We start from the raw sequence: 20,298 nt of genomic DNA, 5'->3' as shown, positions 1-20,298 counted from the left end.
GGCTTTTATGTTCCTCTGTCAGCAGCATTCTCTCTATAGAGGCTGCTTGCAAGTTACTGAAACCATCTTTAAATTAATTCTTGCTCATTTTTTTTCCCCGGTGCATTTTAATGAATTCATTTGCATACATATTCATCATTATCTTTTTGAGGCCTACTGATGTGCAATGTGTCTTTATATCAACACTTTAGGATCAGCACTTTTTCAGGCTTGGCTGCTTCTCTGCATTTTTGATTTTGGTTAATACACGAGAGCAGTGATGTGCGGGGGGATTCATGGCTGGTGAGTCACTAACTCCTTATGAGTTAAAAAAAATGTTAATACTGTTTGCTCATTGAGAGGATAACAAGAAAATAAGAAAATTATTCACTTTTGTTAAATATTTCATTTTCATTTCAGTTGTCCCTCGCCATATCACGTTTTGATCATGCTGTTTCACGTGTGAATACGGTCTATTATTAGTAAAAAAAAAAAAAAAAAAAGCGTATTTAAACTAATTTTACATATTTTTTGCTAAATTTAGCCTTTTCAAGCATAAAATTAGCTAAATGAACTAAAATACAAATATAAGGCATTAGGAAGAGTATTCTACATTGGTCACTAGGTGTCAGTAACTTTTGGGTCAGACAAGCCCCAGACTTGATCGTCTGAACAACAGGCTTTTATTGCAGGTTTAAAGCAGGCACAATAATAATAACATTATAAAAATAATAATAGCACGGGCTTGTGTTGTGGCCGTTATCTACTACAAGCTAAAACCTAACTCTGAACCCCCGATGCCACTTCCTGTCCTCCACACGGAACACATTTACTGCGACACACGAGCACAAATTTTATTTATGTCTTAAATGACTTATTTTCTATGATTATGTCTACTATATAGTATTGAGCAATATGAATGTAAAGGTGGGGTTATTTCATGTCTAGAGGGCTCTAGTGTGCTCTAACTGTATTTAGAAGCTCGTAAACAGTTTTTTTTTATGCCATAACTACAAAAATATTCCATTTATAAAGAAGGAATCTTACTTTGCGCAAATTCACTTATCACGGTCCGTTCTGGAGCCATTTTCTATGCCACTTATCCTAATAAGTGTCGCGGGGGTGTCCTGGAGCCTATCCCAGCTGACTTCGGGCGAGAGGCAGGGTACACCCTGGACTGGTCGCCAGCCAATCACAGGGCACATATAGACAAACAACCATTCACACTCACATTCATACCTATGGACAATTTAGAGTTGCCAATTAACCTCACATGCATGTTTTTGGAAAGCGGGAGGAAACCCACGCATGGGGAGAACACGCAAACTCCACACAGAGATGTCCAACGGAGATTCGAACCAAGGTCTTCCTGATCTCCTGACAGTGTGGCCAAAATGCTAACCACTCAGCCACCGTGTGGCCGCGGTCTGGGACTGGAATAAACAAGGATTGCTGTACTTCTTAGTCCCATTTGTTATTATTTTCTGATACACTGAAAAAACATTTGTGGTCTTACCTTTTATTTGTATATGAAGTGCATGTGTCCTATCCTTTTTCAAAAAAAGCTTTGTTGTAAAAGTCTGATTAACTTCTGTTGACAGCATAAAAATAACTTTAATACATTAAACTTGTTGCTAACTCTAACTGATGCTACTGTTTGTGTGTTTTGATAAAGGTTGAAAAAACAAAGCTGCCGCTCGCTTTTCCTCTGTATAGGAGGACGGCAGCAACAAGCATTTTCCACCTCACGCATGTTCCCGCCCCTTCACAATGAGGTGGAGTATCACAGTGCCTCAGCATATAACATTTTTCTGTATTTTATTGTCCAAATAAGAATAACGATGTCACACTTACATTAAAGACATTAGACGGGCTGTAGAAAGTCATGGTGAATAAAAAAATCTTTCTGCAAACATAACGCCATCCAACTCTAGATGGTAGGCTCAGCTTGCGCAATTAAAGTGAGACAAAAGACTCGCCACAGCCTCATCTCACGTTTCTGCACTCTATATGATCAGAAAATGTGCAAATTCAATGGCTTTACTTCAGGAAATGTTAAAAACAATTGGAATAATACATAAATGTCATACATTCATTGACTGTATAACATAGTTCAAAGGACAAATATTAATACAGCATTTATTTTATGTTATCATTATTTGCTCTGCTGTGCCCTGTGATTGACTGGCGACCAGTCCAGGGTGTACCCCGCCCCTCGCCCGAAGTCAGCTGGGACAGGCTCCAGCATACCCGTGGCCCTAGTGAGGATAAGCGGCATAGAAAATGGATGAATAGAAAATGGATGGATGAATTATTTCCTCTGCTTCACCTGCCTCCTCTGACCACACATCACTGCACGAGAGTGAAAGAATGGGGGAACAGTCGTCCAAACTGAGACATAACTTGACCTCAGACCTTCTTATGTCCAAGCTTGTAAATATTGAAGATCACTACAACCTTCTTGCAAATACAAATATATAACACGCTTGTGCTTGTTGAGATGCACTTAGCAGGTAATTACAATTTGAGGAGCAGTGGGAGTGACTGAAACCTTTCAACGTTCGTTCTTGAGATGACCTTTCATCACTGTGAAAATGACATTCTTCACGACATGTCCACCGTCCAACTCCCATATACGAAGTTGGCATACAAAGCAGCACATGAGAAAAAGCACCTCTGTCTCACTGTGGTTTCTAAAGAGATCAGTAATTTTGACACGTGTGAACTCCTCCAGGGCGCCAGCGTACAGGGCTTTCAGGCCACAGAGAAAGTATAGACAGATGTTAATTTATCAAGACAGCGCGTGTCTTAACTTAAAGCTCTCACAAAAGTTCCAAGTTCCATTCACTGAAAAATGACTTGTCTTTAATATTGTGTGAACCTAGTAATTACAGGAAAGTGCTTCACAAGAGGCAAAAATGCTTTATATTCTAGAAAATATCCCTTTAAACCAGGGATTGGCAAACTTTTTGACTTGTGGTCCACATGGGGTTAAAAAAGTTGGCCGAGGTAATACATACAGTATATATTGCGGGTTAGAAGTTTGGACACACCTCATAAGTATGTCCAAACATTTGACTAATGCAGTACTGTAAAAAATTGTGACTGTTCAAATACTTCTGTACCTTACTGTAGCTGGACCTCACTGCAGCTAGGTAACAATAACATTGATAGCAAAAGATGTAAAAATTGTGGTTAAATTTATAGAGTGAGTCTAATTACTCATTAATGAATCATCATATTTAATATATACATTCGGCAAATGGTGTGACACATTTACAGTTAAAATATGTGCAGAATATACATGGTTGAGGAATTATAAACATTGAATATCAAGAATATGTGAACGTCCCTCCTTGTTTACTTCCCAGAAGACCTCCTCGACATGTTTTGCAATCAAGCCACGAAAACAAAAGGTCAAAACTACTCACATGTCTGACTGATAGCATATCATTTTTCAGTAGAATTTTGCCGTAGAAACCTTGCTTCTCTGTCCTTCTGCGTCACATAGGCTTGCGCTGCCCTGTGAATAGACCCCCACCCACTCTGCGTTGTATAAAGGCCTCTTGTTCCTGGAGAGACTGTGACTCAGTCCCTATGATTACTGTAATGACCAGTATAACAGTGGAAAGCGCAGAGTCTCTATCTTAAAAATAACAATTAAATATTGATAAACAGTTAAGTCTTCCATTGTCTTGGGATTGTTGGATCGTAGTAATAAGGAACTGGTATAATAAGTCAGCTAAAGGATATGGATATATCTATCTAGCTATCAACTTAGATGAGATTTGTAGTTCATATGTGTAAGATATAATGGAGAGCAGCAAAGATGGTACCTGAGGGACATCACGTTTGAATGAACTCATTTGCACTCGAATAAAATCAACTCACCTTTCCAGACTGTCGTAAAAGAAAGGACATTTTCAAGCCGCAATTTTTATTTCTTTTTAAAGTCTCTCTCTCGTTTACGTCTCTGCGTTTTTCTTCTACTACTTTTCTGTCAGCCCGCTGATATACTGTACATTCACTTGCCAACTGATTAGGGCACACCTAAAAGCAATTGAATTACTAGTCTTAAACCATTTATTTATTGTAATGCTTTCAGGTATTACTGAAATTCGTTTGTTTAAGGCTGTGTTCACACTTCTGGTTCGGTGCTCTAGTCTGGACTCAAAAAAGAAAATAATTTTTGTAATGGGATGAAAGGCTGCACAGTAAAGAACATACAGTATGCATAATGTAAGGACTTGATCGGGCAGCTTTCTTGACGACATAACTCAAATATTACAAACCAAATGCCGTTTGCTGGAATGAACATGTAGGTTATTTTTATATTCTGCTATATTCACCAGCTTTTTCACTAAAAGTTTCTACAGTATACTTTTAAATAGCGCCGATGTCACACACACAGGGGAAGAGAGCTGTGCAAAGGGACAGCACTTCAAATGCATTTTCTCTTACAGATTTGTCATTTCGGAATATTTTTAACACTTTTTTAACACTAATCCATGTCTTTGCTCCGTGGTGCATTTGCATTTACATACACATAGATCGCAGACCCGTTAACATATATTAGTAACTTATCATTTCAGACTGGAATATTTCCAAGCAAAATGAAAACAGCCAAGGTGGTTCCAATTTTCAAAAAAGGAGACAAACACCAATTTACAAATTATCGACCAGTTTCTTTGTTACCACAATTCTCGAAAATTGTGGAGAAGCTATTTAATAATAGGTTGGACAAATTTATTAATAAGAATGAATTATTGGCAAGTAGTCAATATGGTTACAGAGCCAACATTTCAACTTCTATGGCACTGATGGAAATCACGGAGGAAATCACTACTGCCATAGACAACAGAAGATGCGCAGCTGCAGTATTCATGGATCTGACAAAAGCTTTCGATACAATTAATCACACTATTTTAATTTCAAAATTAGAAAGGTACGGAATTAGAGGTTTAGTCTTAAATTGGGTTAAAAGCTACCTAGCAAAGAGGAAACAATTTGTAAAGCTAGGAGAATATACATCTGGGAGTCTACACAATACGTGTGGAGTACCACAGGGGTCCATACTGGGACCAAAACTGTTTAACTTGTACATTAACGACATTTGCAAAGTAACTAACAACTTAAAATTGGTCTTATTCGCCGATGATACCACCGCTTTCTGTTCTGGTGAAAGCACACAAGAACTCATTAAAAAGGTCAAGGATGAAATGGTCATATTAAAGTCATGGTTTGACAAGAATAGATTATCTCTGAATTTAAGTAAAACTAAAATAATGCTATTTGGTAATAGTAGAAAGGACACGTACGACCAAATACAAATTAATGGAACGGATATTGAAAAAGTGGAAGAATATAAATTCCTTGGGGTTATAATAGATGAAAAAATGAGTTGGAAATCTCATATTAAATATATACAACAAAAGGTGGCGAGAAATATCTCTATATTGAATAAAGCAAAATATGTTCTTGATCAAAAATCACTCCACACTCTGTACTGTTCCTTAGTATTACCATATCTAACGTATTGTGTGGAGATATGGGGAAATAATTACAAAAGCAATCTTCACTCACTCACTGTACTGCAAAAAAGATCTGTGAGGATAATTCATAATGCCAAGTATAGAGAACATACAAACCCTTTATTTTTAAAATCACAGATATTAAAATTTGCAGATTTAGTACACTTTCAAACCGCTAGAATAATGTATAAAGTTAATAATAACTCGTTACCCAAAAATCTAATCAAGTATTTCTCAATCAGAGAGGAGAAATATGATCTTAGAGGAAAATTAAACCTAAAACATTTATATGCGAGAACAACGCTGAAAACCCACAGCATTTCCGTGTGTGGAATTAAATTATGGAACAGATTGAGTAAAGAACTCAAACAATGTACAGAGATGAGCAAATTCAAAAAACAATACAAGCAGTTGATGTTTGCTAAATACAAGGCAGAAGAGTCCTGATTGTTCTGTCAGGTTTGTTATTTTATTTTATTTATTTTTTTTATTTTCTATTTTATTTTATTTTATTTTATTTTATTTTTTATTTATTTAATTAAATTTTATTTTTTTATTTATTTATTTTTATTTATTTATTTATTTTTTTAAATAATTTTCTTTGTTGTGTTTAAAAAAAAAAAAAGAAAAAAAAAAGGAAAGGGAAAAAAAAAGCAAAAAAAAGCTTTGTTCTTATTTATTTATTTATTTATTTAGTATTGTCATCATTATTATTATTATTATTAATGTTCTTTCTTTTTTTGGGGGGAGGGCTATCTCACCGTTATCTATTATGTGTTATCCTGACTATCACTGAAAACATGACATGGAATCCAGGAAGTGAACTACATGTACTGTACTAGATGTAGAATGGATGGGGGGTAGGATTAAATAAGCTTTGCTTCTTCCTACTCCTTTTGGACATGTGGAACTGTCAAAGAATGATTCACGAGATGTATTCCATTGTAACCTTCATGTTCAAATAAACTAAACCAAACCAAACATTTACAACCCAACCGCACCAGAGTTCACTTGCGAGCAGACCGAGACGCTTATTAGATGGGACTCGGTCCACTGTGCACGCCTGGCTTCGGATGATCACTTAACCAAATGAACCGTGCTTGCAGGGCAAACGTAAGGGAGTTCCTTGTGACCGAACAAAACAAGTGTGAACACCATTAGTGCTGTTGGTGGTGTTGTGCAGTGCTAGCCTAAACCTAACCCACTATCTTTACATGAATGTTAAAGTATGATCACATTTCACCATCACAAGACAGCTCTTGGAAATGGTAATCAATAAAACACTTAATTTATTTGACATATGTGCAGCTGTAATGGAAACACCTGAGCTTTTGGCCTGGCCAGACCCAGACAGTAACTGCAGGAAGCAATGGAGACATATTGGACATTGTTGTAAAAAAAGAAAAAAGACGAGACAAAAGAGGATTGGTTAACCAGATTAACCTTAAACAGTCATGGCAGGCCATTAAAGTCTTTGTGACCAAGGGGTTTGGGCTTCTATGCTATCAGTTATCATATTAACTTAATGCCAAACAAATGCGGCACGGAGACGGCTTGTTTTAGTTGAGACAGATTGAGATACTTACTGCAAATATCTACCTCTAGTCTTTGAGGTGGAGTCCATGCAGTAGGATGCATTAATAATTAATGCAGTCGCAATACATACTGTACATATAGTACAATAAGGAGAGTGCAGCAAAATGTAAGTTGATATTTTGAGCAAAAACTGATACATTTTTAATAGTGTCTCAGTGGAATTCTAAGTATGTATTTGTTGGATGGTTCATAACCAAAACGTATGAGCTTTGACTGATGAAAGGGTGGCAGGCTACCCCTATTGTCAAACACCTTCTATCCAGACACTCAGAAGTCAATTATTGGTTAACAATAAATGATAATTTAATGTGAATAGTGCTGTTTTGATCACATTATTGTGTCTCCAGTGGGCAAAGTGATGTTTTTTTGTCCACAAATTGGCATCCTTTTGATTCACTAACTAATTTAAGGTGTCCTTCTCTTTGCGCACTGCATGAAAATCTACTGAAGGATCAGCATTTTACCTCCCAAGTGAAACACTATCTATTACATCCAAAGCGTCTTCTGAAGATCTTTGTATGGATTGGCTGATCAAACAGTCCTGTTGCTGCTTCCGCAGTCCAGATATCCAATCCCATCCTCTCCTCTGGGTGTGAAGGGGAAACTAGAGCCTATCCTCCACAGCCTCCCTTGTACATTCACTTTGGGTGCACCACTCTGCTGGCGCCGGCATCTAGCGGGTCACCATAGCCGAAAGACCCTCTCGACACTTCTGTAGAAAATGGGAGCACAGGAGGAAGAAGCACCACATCCGGCATCAGACATCACTGTCTTCGGCGCCAACTGTACCCTCCACGGTTTGAGCCACATCTTCCTACCTGGTGGGGTGACTCTTCGACGTCTGCTATGGGCTGCCGCCTTCACCTCCTCCCTGTTCATCTTCCTCTACCAAGTGGCCGACCGTGTGATTGAATACTACGAATATCCGCACGTCACCATCCTTGATGAGATGGACAGTCTCATCATGTATTTCCCCGCCATCACCCTGTGCAACTACAACCATTTTCGAAAGTCGCAGATCCGCAGGAACGATATCTTCTGGATGGCCGGCCTCTTGGGTGTGGAGCAAGGGGAGTTTGATGACTTCATGGCCGCCTTAGGGCAGCCCATGGACAACAGCAAGTTTTTCCCCAGCAAGACTTTTAATATGCTGGAGTTTGTGCAGAGAACCAGTCATAACATAGAGGAGATGCTAATGGACTGCAAATACAGAGGCAAAGACTGTGGTCCAGAGAACTTTACAACTGTAAGTATGTGTTTTGTGTGTAAAAGCACTGAGCTATAAGTCAGTATGAGTTACAAAGCCCATCCATTTTTTACTGCTTATCTGGTTCAAGGTCACTGGAGCCTATCCCAACTGACTTTGGTGAGCGGTGGTGTACACCCTGGACTGGTTTAGGTGATTATGTTGATGAACAAATAGCCTTATTTTGAATGGTATTGTGCACAATCAATAGAGGAACTTTCTTGCAGAAGTATTTGGCTGCAGTTTCGTGAGCATAAATGTTCTGAACTAGAGTTTCTCTTCTGAGGTGATGCGACCCCTATCCACCGGTCTTTTCACATCATTATTAATTGATAGAATATTTGTGGAAAGGCAACTCCAGGAAGGGATGAGAGTGTACCACTAGGGAGAGTAATCTATTAACTGACTTTTTTTGGCATAATAGCCTGCCAAAAAATGCATGTGCTTTTGCGACATTTGGGGCGATACGACTGATCTGTTTCACATGAAAAGATGCAAATTGTTTTGCTGCCATATGGTTCAGAAAATCTCTGCTGACGTGTCACGTCATGCATTATGAAACAAACATATGCTTGTTGTCATGACCACCAGAGTTAATAATGCAGTGTTATTATTGTCATATGTAAATATCTCTGCAGAGTGATAACTCTGCCATTAGACCAGATGTTTTGATTGCCTAATTTCTGACATCCGAACACACCCAAAGCAGTTTTCTAATTTTAAAAGGTTGTTTTTCTTGCCTCCTCCTCCTTCATATTCTGCTCTCAAGCACAGTGATAAAATCCCATCAGCAGAATTTGGGTGGAACTTAATGGTCCTGCTGCAGAGACAAGAGACAGGTTGCATTTGGAGTGTTTCGATGAAATGGCTCATTGACTTGAATGATGAAAGCCAAGCACCAAAATGAGCACAACTTCTGTGTGCAGCAGCTCAGAGGAGCAAAGGATCCATTCTAATTAGGATAATTAAAGCAACAAACAATGGCTGAAAAATGACAGGTGCACAACAACATTGGGGTCTGTCGTGTCAAGTCTTCATCAAAAGGTGCACCAAATTTGAGTTGAAAAACCACACACACAAGCTTGTGCTGGCAGATTTTGATTCTGCTGTCAGGTGACCTTGGCTTTTCACATCCACTAGCACAAAGGCCAAATTTCAGTTAAATGTCAGAAACTAGAGATGGGCCTAAGTATAGAGGGGGACTGATTAAATATTCATGGAGCCGCCTGAATTGCCCCTCCTCGGCATGCTGATCTCGCTGTGGGAGGCTTCCTCTCACAGGAGGAACCGTTATAAAGCGCCGACGTCAGCAACACCATTGTGAGGTGATCAACATGTGACAATTACAGCTCTGCATGGGATGTGTCTGTATAAATGCAGTCATGCTAATTTTTTTGCTGAATCGTTTTACTTTAAAGTGATAGTTTGGACTTTTTGATTTGAAGTTGTATGACATCCTCATCAACAGTGTGGTGCATCAAAAGTGTCTATCCCCGCACTGCGTCCCGTAAGACGGGTTCTGGTCGATTTTCGGTGTTGAGGAAAGTAGTTTCGGCTGGTCGGTGGGGTCGCTTAAGAAAAACATTTTGTTTCTCAAAACAATATGCGTTCAAAAGAGTAATACAGTTTAATCACAAAACACTTTTCCAGGAAAAAGTCTGCCCTCACAATCGATCGGCGTTATTTTCTCTCCATTCGTATCATTGCGCGTTGCCGCCTGCGTATGTGTTCCACAGTGTTTGCATGCACGGATGACGACTGCTGCAACGCAAGAGAGTTAAACTGAAAGCTAGCCTGGTGTTATTGTCACAAAAAAAAATATGTACAAAAATTATGCAGACTAATTATCTGCGCTGTAACAACAGAATGTGTTACATTGTCACCCTATATTTTCCATCGTTTTCCTGTTACGGACATTGCTATTAGACAACTTGGGCCACATTGGCTATAAACTGGGAACCAAAGTGGCCAGGATGAAACAGCTTCATGTGTGTAGTGCTCACTTCAGCAAGAAGGATTACGTTCCTACACACCCAAGACAGGGGAAGAAACATGTTTTGAAGAGTTCTGCTGTTCCAGCACCCCAGGTACAGTAAGAAGCTATACTAGCAAATTAGATGGTGCCTATTAGCACTTTGTTTCCAAGCGGTATTATACTCGGAGCAGGCTATCAAGAATCAGCTAGTCCGTTGTGTGCAGCAAATCACCACATGTCATATTACCAGTGAAACCGCTACATAGCATGTAACATAAAATGATGACTGTTGTAATTATTATTGTTATAGTCAGCAATGTGAAAGTGTGGATCATCTCCACGTTAGTTAGCTGTTAGCTTAGTTAGTTAGTTAGCTCACTAGCTTGCTATGCTATATCTCTACTGTCCCTGCAGTGGTTTTGTAGCTTGTGCATTGTGGTGTAAACAAAGAATAATGGGAGTGTAAAGGTGACTACAAGGGTGTTATTTCATGTCTACAGGGCTCTAATGATGTTAAAATCCACATTTAGAAAGTCATAAACAGGTTTTCTATGCTCTAACTACGAAACTATTCTTACGAAGCTGTCATCAGGGTGCATATCTGTTCTCTTCCTCCCTCACTGCGCGTCATCGCCGTCATTGTCAACAAAGGTCTTCAGTTAATGTAAGAGTGACGTGAAATGTTCTTTTATCTCTTTCGTTCATTATTTATATGTACTAAATGCATTTCAAATTGTTTTCTGTATGTGAAACTATAAAATGTGTTTTCTGTTAACATTTTTGGGTGTTAATCGGCTTTACATTATTTTTTTACAGGAGAATTTTATCCGGTTAGAGTATGTTTCGGTTTGCGTGAGACCTTCTGGAATGAATTAATGACGTTAACAAAGGTTCTACTGTTTATGTATAAAGTGTATGAAGTGTACAATAGCACTTTTTGGCGCCACACAGTAAATAATAATATAATAACATAAATAATAGTAATAACACATATTGTTATATGATGATATATGATGATATATGTGTGTGATGATATATATGATGTGGTTGTTGGACATGTTCTCCCAATTTCTTTTTTTTACTAAGTCATTATTTTTACATTCTTCAGAACCACTTGAGTGTGTATTGCGGAAGCACTTGAATGTCAGCTGATTTCATTTTGATTGTCATGATTAATCCCCTGCTTTTGTCTTTTTAAAACACTGACATGAAAAGCTATCGTGATCGATTGCCTCATTATAACTAAGCACGGAAGTGACACAACACTGTTCAACTCTCTCTCTCGCTCTCTGGATTAGAGCCAGGCTGACCAAATGATTCAAACATGTACATACCGGATGCATCATTTCAGTGGCCCTCTCAAAAGACTGTGCTGCATCTGGACTCGATTGTAATACATTTGTTTGTGTACTTTTAATCACATTTTGTCAATTAACTCCCTGATGAGAGATTGCTTTAGTACAATTAAGCCAAAAGCAAAGACTGCAGAGAAGAAAGTAATGGAAGGAAGAAGAGAAGAGAGAAAGTTGAATAGGAAGAAGGGCCGAGGCTGGGCATACGTAGATTGAGCTGGGACTGGGACTGTCCTCAGGACTGACACTGCATCATTATTGTGAGTCAGTTCGCTTTGGAGCCCAGCCAGCGGTGCGACACACAACTGGAAACGAGTGATTAAGACCAGAGGTGTGTGTGCAGGAGCACAAAATTACTATGCTGTACGGTGCGTGAAAGGGAAAAGAAGAGAGGAGGGGGCGGGAAGAAATACCGCACACTGCTGCAGTGCAACCACTAAATAAACACAGATGATGAGCATCAGTGAGGTCTCATGTACAGTAGGAGCTTTTTGTAAGAGCGGCATCATCATCAAGGGGATCAATACAGCTGTAGATGAATTATTCACAGTGGGGACCCGGTGCTGGGAGCGTTTTTTGCTGACTGAGCAGACGAGGCGGCCATTAATGGTGCCAGTTGACAGAACCTCTTATATTAATATACGTGTAGAAGGGGGCATGTCACACACAAACATGGAAGTGTCCAAAACCAACAGCGCTAATAGCTCTTTTGCATGACCATCTGTAATAGCCACGTTTTTCAAGGTATGACTCACGCTTTCATATCTCATGTCCTACATAGATCTCAAATTACTTTTTTGTTGTTGTGGACTAATGGCTATTTACTTCTCTCTTAAGTCAATAAAAGTGCAAGTATTAAATTGCTTTCTTTATGTAAAATGAGATTTAACTTGGCATTGTGTGTCACTGCATGTAGCGAGGCATGATGCATCATTTGCGATTGTAATATTCCTTGAACGTTTGATAGATGCAGAGCATTGAGGATTTTTAGCCGTCCATCTACCGATTATCGTGTTCAGAGTCAAGGGAAAGCCAGAGCCTATCCCAGCATACTTTGGACAAGAGGGAGGTTCGTTTTTTTCACACAGAAATCCTGCAAAATAGCTGCAAAAAGAAGCCATTACAGTGAATCCATCATTTATCCACCAGTGGCTTTTATACAGAACCCAGCAATGTGGGATATTGCCACAAACATGTGCGCTTTTAAATAGTGATGTGGGGCAATTACTGTCTACACACCAGGCATCTTGGGTGTTATACTTCACATCCAATCCCGGCATTGTGAAATACTCTTTCACACAGATCAGAGGCGGCTGCTGGTCTTTGAAACAAAGGAAGTTCATTGGGCACATTTAATGTGATTTTATCAACGCTCATGGCTGGGCTAACTAGCAGGCTACTCCTCCCATAATGGTGATATGATTTAATGAACCACCGAACAAACAAAACTCAATAATGCTACTGATTCCATAGGTTACTTACAATTTAATATGTACAAAGTTACAAAATAACTGTATAATTGAATCACGGTGAAAGTTTTCACTCCGAAAAGACACTTCACGTCTGCTCTGACCGCATTCTCCCCAACTCAGCTCACGTCTCTGGCTGCTGTCAGTTAAAATCAAGGACAACGCTGCTCAAAAAACCCCCAGTGAAGCTCAGCTTTCCTGGAAGTGCCGTTTTTTCCTGGTTTATCCAATCAGAATCTTACTTTCTCTCTGTGAGCTTCAATGTGCTGAAGCTAGAGCTTCAATTGAGATTTACCATAGTCTGTGCTGCTGGGAGAGGGATTGGGTCACACAGCAAATTTACTAAACAGCAGAATAATACTGAACATACTCACAAAATTAAGCATGTTCAAGTGCATTTTAACGCAGTTTTAGGTCTACTCAAATAAATTTAACAATGCATATTTGTCATATGATTTGTCATATTGCATATTGTCAATGATTTTATTACATTTAAAGGAGAAGTTCAGCTTCCCTTGTAGTCAATAAACAATTGCCACTGACACAGATGCAGCTTTGTTGATCCCTCCAACACTGCAAAAACTGAGTCTAAGCTTAAATATGTAAAATTAAGGTGAAAATATGTATTTAGTTTTTTCTTACAGTGAGGCTGATGTGAACCACATGCTACACCGGGCCTAAATACTCCCATATGCTCGCTTTGCATAGTTTCAGGACAACCGGACAAAAGGATAAAAGATGCGTCCTGCTGAACAAGATGAAGACCCCGTTTATGGAGAATATGGAATGGACTAAAAATATGTGAATATCCTTGCAAATGAAAGTGCCAGAGAGGAAGTTTTTGGGAGTGAGTTTATCAAAGTGTGACTGCAGGCTAGTTGACTGAAAGCTTGAGTGACAGCATGCTTCATGTGGAGTTTGCCTGCAATGGAACCAGAGTAGTGTTGAGCACGTATATCCAAGAAGAACATCTGTTTTCTTATTGATACTGACTTGGTTCACCCTCCACTCCATCTGGCAGGACATAACATGTGCTGTGTTAGAGATGCTTGCAGTTATTGTGTTGAAATACCCATTAAGGTCTTTTGTCCTCTCTCTAATGCTGTAGTTGGTTTAAGAGGAAAACAGGGGTGTACGGTGAATTTATTTAATGTGGTGAAGAGCTCAGAGCTACTAATCCACACTTGCCATCTGCAGTGATTGTGCAGCATGTCAAGTAAGTAAGCAACTGTGGTGCTTTCCAGCCTAGCACTGTTTTTTAGAGGCACACCACAAGATGTCTCCCTTTTACTTAAGAAGCTGCACGTTCACCAGCGTGACAGAAGATGTTTGTTTCCTCCATGTTTCCATCTGCCTGTACACATTAAGTCAAAACAAGGATTCTCATCTCTTTGCCTTCCCTGAGCTCTAGTCGTTTTAGTTTAATGCACATCAGAAAATCACTGCCTTAGAGTCTGCGCCTTTTTGTTCAGTACAATTCAAATCTGTTTAAGCGTCGTTAAACTCAACCATTTTCTTGGCATGCTCACTAGAACAGTGGTTCTCAAACTTTTCACAGTCATGTAGCCCTTCAGACATTTGACCTGAAGCCATGTACACCCTACTCCTGAACACTTAAAAATTAATTCATTTGAAATATTGAACATGATTAATTGCATGGTCACATTTTGATAAAGTGCCACATGAGCACTAGTAATAATGAATTGTCCTACATATCTTTTATACCAATCTGATGCTGGCTTTCAGGTGCCAATTGTTTTTTTCATTTTTATTCACATTGCCCCCTTTGCTAATTGGCGTACCCCACTTTGGGCAACTGGGCACGAGAGATCCTGGAGCAAACAGTGAGTATTTCTCAGTTTGTAAGCCACAGTAAAATGTATAAATGTATATTCAGCAAACAATCAGGGAAACTTGCATTATTTTAGGGTGTCCTCACATTAAGCCATTCGTACTGTGCTGGACTTGGATGCAATTCCCCCTCCCTCTCCTGGCCCCCACTGTCCTGTGCTCACACTGTACATTGGTACCACAGGCCGTTTGTTTCTCACTTCTGTTCTGCTGCATTGGCATAGTGGACTATCACCGGTCTTATTTGGAGTCGTTGTGATTATTTATTTTGCACAATGTTGCCGCTGTCATTAATTACTTAAGAGAGACAATCGCATTACTGAAATAACATGTTCTATTTTGTTGCACTGCAATTTATATGACTAAGTGCACTATTTCCAATCTTATTTGGAGTCATTCTGAATTGTCGCTTGCACTAACAATGATTTTCTTAGTCAGTTAATCTGAAGCTTGTTGTTTTAATTAATCAAGTAATTGGTGAGGCCCTAGGGCCTGTACGGAACAAATTACTATGAACCAAACACAAAGGTAGCTTGGTTGGCAACCTATCAGAAAAGAGGCAAACATGTTGATCATTGTTTTCCAAAGTCAAAGCTGGTGTGTGTGAATATCTTCCTTTGCCTAAAAGACAAATATAATTGGTTTGCCTTCACGGATGACTAAGAAAATTAAAAAGTATTGACATTTGAGAGGCTGAAATCAGAGGATAATTACATTTTTTTAATCAAAAGATTATTAATCAAATACTACAATAGTTAGTTAATTGGATAATCGATTAATAATCGATTCATCACTTAATTGTTGCAACTCTAGTCATATAGTCTAGTCTGCTGTCATATATTTTTGCGAGAATGAAATTAGTCGAGGGTGAGTGAGCGTGTTTGTCTTTTGGATCATTTTTAGTCTTTGTATTTTATTTCTCTTATGAATTGTGTCTGTTATCATTAACAATCAGCTTGGAGCGATTGCATTCTCGTCATCCTACAACTGCTAGGTTGCGCTGGGCCCTAGACCATCTCTTCCAATTGTATCAAAAGTGGCAAAGCATGCCGCGTCTGGGCACGATTCAGTGCGCTCACACGAGCCAAACATAACGTGCAGACACGGTATGATTGGCTTAGTGTGAGTATGCACTTAACCATGACGGACTATCCATTGTGTGCTTTTGTGATTTCCTGACTAGCTGTTGGCCAAAAAATGTCTCAGACCAGGCTGTCCAAAGTCTGGCCTGGGGGACATATGTGTCCTGCAACTCGTTTTTTAGTGGCCCTCAGCTCATTGTAAAAATGAAATTAATCACAACTCACATCAGAACATTACAAAGAAGGATTAGGGGGAAAAAAGAAAAAAATAGTTAGCAATACTAATAACTAGCGTATTGACCCTAATGTGAAATAACTAAGAAATACAGTACGATATTCTTTTTTAGCATAATCTACTTGAAATGATCTTGTCTTGAAAACAATTTTCCCAAAAACGTGTCTTGAAAATATGGTTTGTCTTATATTCAGGTTTGTCTTGTATTCAGGTCAATATTTGCTTTGCCACTAATAAGACATAAGACATTTTGGAAGTTTGATAAAGAAAAGGGTGAAGAATATTAATGTGCCCCCTGAATTCTTTACTTTAAAAAGTTGGACACCCCCGTCACAATTTTTCTCCAACTTATTTCAGAAGAATTGAGTCATAGCTCACGTTGTTCGGCAGCAGTCACTTAACTGATGTCTAATTCTCAGCTCTTTAATGTGCGGTCATAAACAGTAGCTTTGGCCTTTCATCTTTGGCCCTTTGTTTCTGATGTGCATTAATCGCTGCCACTGTCTGGTGGTTTGGTGTTGAGCAATCTCACTGGCCCTCGAAGGACCTCTCCTATTTATTCCTTTAAAGCCCTGCTCCTCTTTTAATGAGACCTCTGGGGCTCAACTAGGCTTTGACAGAAAAGGGGGAGCCTGACAAGCTCACAGATCACTGAGCGCGTGTTGGAGATTGGGCAAAAAAGAAAAATCCTCAGTGAAGCTGCTCGTTTAATTTGGTCATTTGGGTTAGTAACCTTTAAAAATAAAATAGAGTAATGCCTCATTTATTTCTGTTAATTGGTTATTGAATTTTTCGCAAAGTAGGATTCCTTATTCATAAATGGAATTTCATAGTTACAGCATGGAAAGCCTATTTAAGACAGGGCGCCAGACTAACTTTTTTTTTACTAAGAGCACTGTGGCCCCTAATTAAAAATTTTAGGCATGCATGCAGAAAATTTAGGGGCACACACCGAAACCAACTTGCAAAGTAAATATTCACATTTCCTCACATTTGCACTGTATTACTGATAAGCACTCAACAATAAATGACAACTGGCTTCTCTATCCACCCTGTTTCTGTCCATAACTTCTGGAAGGCCTCATTGGTGGCATCATATACATTATAACTCCAATACTGACTTCTTTCCTTCTTCTTTGGTGTTTGTCTCCTTTCTTCTGCTTTAGGAGTTAATGCGGGTTGGCAAACTAGCTCATTTGCACGTTGCTGTCAACTACTGGGCTGAAGTGTGGAGCACAAGTTTGCCAGCAACAACAAATATTCAATAATAATCAAATAAAAATTAGAAATGAACTTATTAAATCATAAGATTGCCAACGTCTGGAAAAAAATAAATACAGGACACCCGACTTTTTTTTTTTTTGCCTTTTAATTGTGTGAAACAAACAAACAAATGTACTATTTGACACAAAACTGAATTTAATTTGATGCCTGTTTTAGAGTAATACTAATACATGGGAAGTTAATTGTTTAATAGTATATGTTTTTAGTTAAAAATAACACAATTCACAGAATTAAAAAAAATAGAAATATGTGTCTTACAAAAAACTGTCCTGCTTATTATAAGTGTCTTAGTGTCCAGGTTTATGATAGTGCAGGTGTATCCAACTTCCGAAAAGAAAGTAGAAGTGAGCTATTTGTGTTTTATGTGACTGCCAGCATTTACATTGTACTTTATTTACGAAGCACATCTCCACTCAAACAGTGTGCTCATTGTCTTTATGCTATTTTGTGCTCATTTGTCATTAGATACAAGTATCATGTCAGAATTTATAATAAATACTAAGAGTTGAAACAAATATTCTTGGGTGAGCTACTCAGCTGATCAGACGACGAGCTACTGGTACTTCACACTTTAAAAAAGTATTTTAGAACGCACCCGATGTACCCCATGATGGTACAAAGATGGTACAATAGTTGCACTTCAGTGCGAGTCAAACGTGAGCAATTCAGTTGAATTGACTTCTGAAATTCTGCACAGACCTGGTGGAAATGACACACGTACAGCATGTACCTAAAAATATTGGTATTTATAAAGCTTTTTTTCTGGTCTTTTGAGTGGATGCAAAATGCACTGAAAATTCATGAAAATTAATGACAATGAATTAGGCTTGAACAAAAAGTAGCATTTAGTTTGAGTGTAAGGTTTTAATTCTATCTCAGTAAAAGTTGCTTCTACTGTCCCCAAGTGGCAATTTTTTTTTCTTCAAAAATTAGATTTAATTAGTCAAACATCACCAAAAACAACAAGCAGGTCCATCAAAACATAAAAAAAGGAATGCAGTACAATATAAGGAAATATCCCGTGAAATGTTTCAGTGCAATGCACCATAGAAGCCATAGAGCTGCTGATGGCTATAAAGCTGAAAGAGTTATGATGATTACCATCGCTTTGCATTGCCGGGGTAGCCTCTTATGCAAGCAATAACCACAATGGGTCAAACTGCTGACGAGGGACTATTTCCGAGACCAAGCGCCGTCTTCTCTGTGCTTGCATCACGCAATTGAGTGCTTAGTTGGGAGGGTGTGTCATTTCTCATCGACATTTTTTCCCCAAAGAAAGAGAGCATAAAGGAAATCAATGCACTGGGGCAGTCAGTGGAAAGAGTGGACACTGCACCTTAAGTGTTATAGGAGTATTTTATTCACATCTCTGGTCCTACTTCTTGAAACAACAATTATGTTTATCTCTCGCCGAAAAAGGGAATCCTCAGCATTTTCATATGTCTTTGCTTTGCTTCTTTGTGTCAGTGTATTCTCCCAGACATGGAAAAAACAGGGAAAACCTTTACATGGATCACTTGAACAGTGTATCAGTACACCGCTCATATTTCAGCAAACGTTTTTATTCCAGTATATCTTCTCGATACAATACTAGAAAAATGAAACTTGGATCTACTTTAGAGTACTCAATATACAGCTTGTTTAGCAGTATAGATTTACCATCCACTGAAAATTACTGAACACACATCCATTATTGTAAATAGCTGGCAACACAAATTTATATTTGTGCCATGCTGAGAGTCATGGTTTGGGGTTACATGAGTGCAGTCGTCACTGGGACAGCTGCGGTTCATTGAGGGGAAACATGAATTCCAACATGTACTGTGACATTGTGACACAGAGCATGATCCTAGTTCTAAAGCTCTAAAGCTACACTGCCTTCCAAACTGCACACTGACCACTCTAAAGTATATCCAAGTTTCAGTCTCAACCTCACCTGCCTCCCCTGACCGCATGTCACTGATCTACTGTATACACACATCCATACATTTCATGTAAACATACATATTGTACTGTCCTAGTGGGAATACATCGTGGTTGTCTACGGGAAGGCGTTTCAGTTTTTTTTTTTCTGTACAAAATCCCCGATGGACATAGTAATTTGACAATATTTACTCATTATCTGTGTCACCACAGTTTGTAATTAGGTTTCACAGTTGCCCCTCACCACATTGTGGTTTGAATTAATATTTTTGCAAATATAATAATCATAATAATAATGCCGCTTCTCCTCATTAGTGTCGCGGGGGTATGCTGGAGCCTATCCCAGCTGACTTCGGGCGACAGACGGGGTACACCCAGGACTGGTCACCAGCCAATCGCAATATAGACAAACAAGCATTCACACTCACATTCATACCTATGGACAATTTAGAGTCGCCAATTAACCTAAGATGCATGTTTTTGGAATGTGGGAGGAAACTGGAGTACCTGGAGAAAACCCACGCACGCACACGAGAACATTCAAACTCCACACAGAAATGCCCAACAGACATTCATTATAATAATAATAACAATAATAATATTCAAATATATTAGTAAGTCATGCTGTTTTATAGTTGAATGCGGGCAATCAATTTGAAAAAGTGTTCATATAAGCACATTTTATATATTGTTTGTCTAAATTAAGCATTTTCAAGCAAAAAAAATGTTAAATTAACTAAAATACAAATGTAACAAGTATGTAATGTAGTATTGT

General features: G+C 38.7%; 1 protein-coding gene across 1 annotated transcript in view; it reads left to right on the top strand.

Moving 5' to 3' along the window:
• The window catches only part of asic1c (acid-sensing (proton-gated) ion channel 1c), a 109,632-nt gene that overhangs the window by 58,725 nt on the left and 30,609 nt on the right, over nucleotides 1–20,298 (top strand). The gene's annotated exons all lie outside the window — the stretch shown is intronic.

The sequence above is a fragment of the Dunckerocampus dactyliophorus genome, chromosome 2, assembly GCF_027744805.1.
Source record: "Dunckerocampus dactyliophorus isolate RoL2022-P2 chromosome 2, RoL_Ddac_1.1, whole genome shotgun sequence".
NCBI classification, from domain to species: Eukaryota; Metazoa; Chordata; class Actinopteri; order Syngnathiformes; family Syngnathidae; genus Dunckerocampus; species Dunckerocampus dactyliophorus.
Note: the sequence above shows the minus strand (reverse complement) of the source record. Positions and strands in the feature narration are given on the sequence as shown.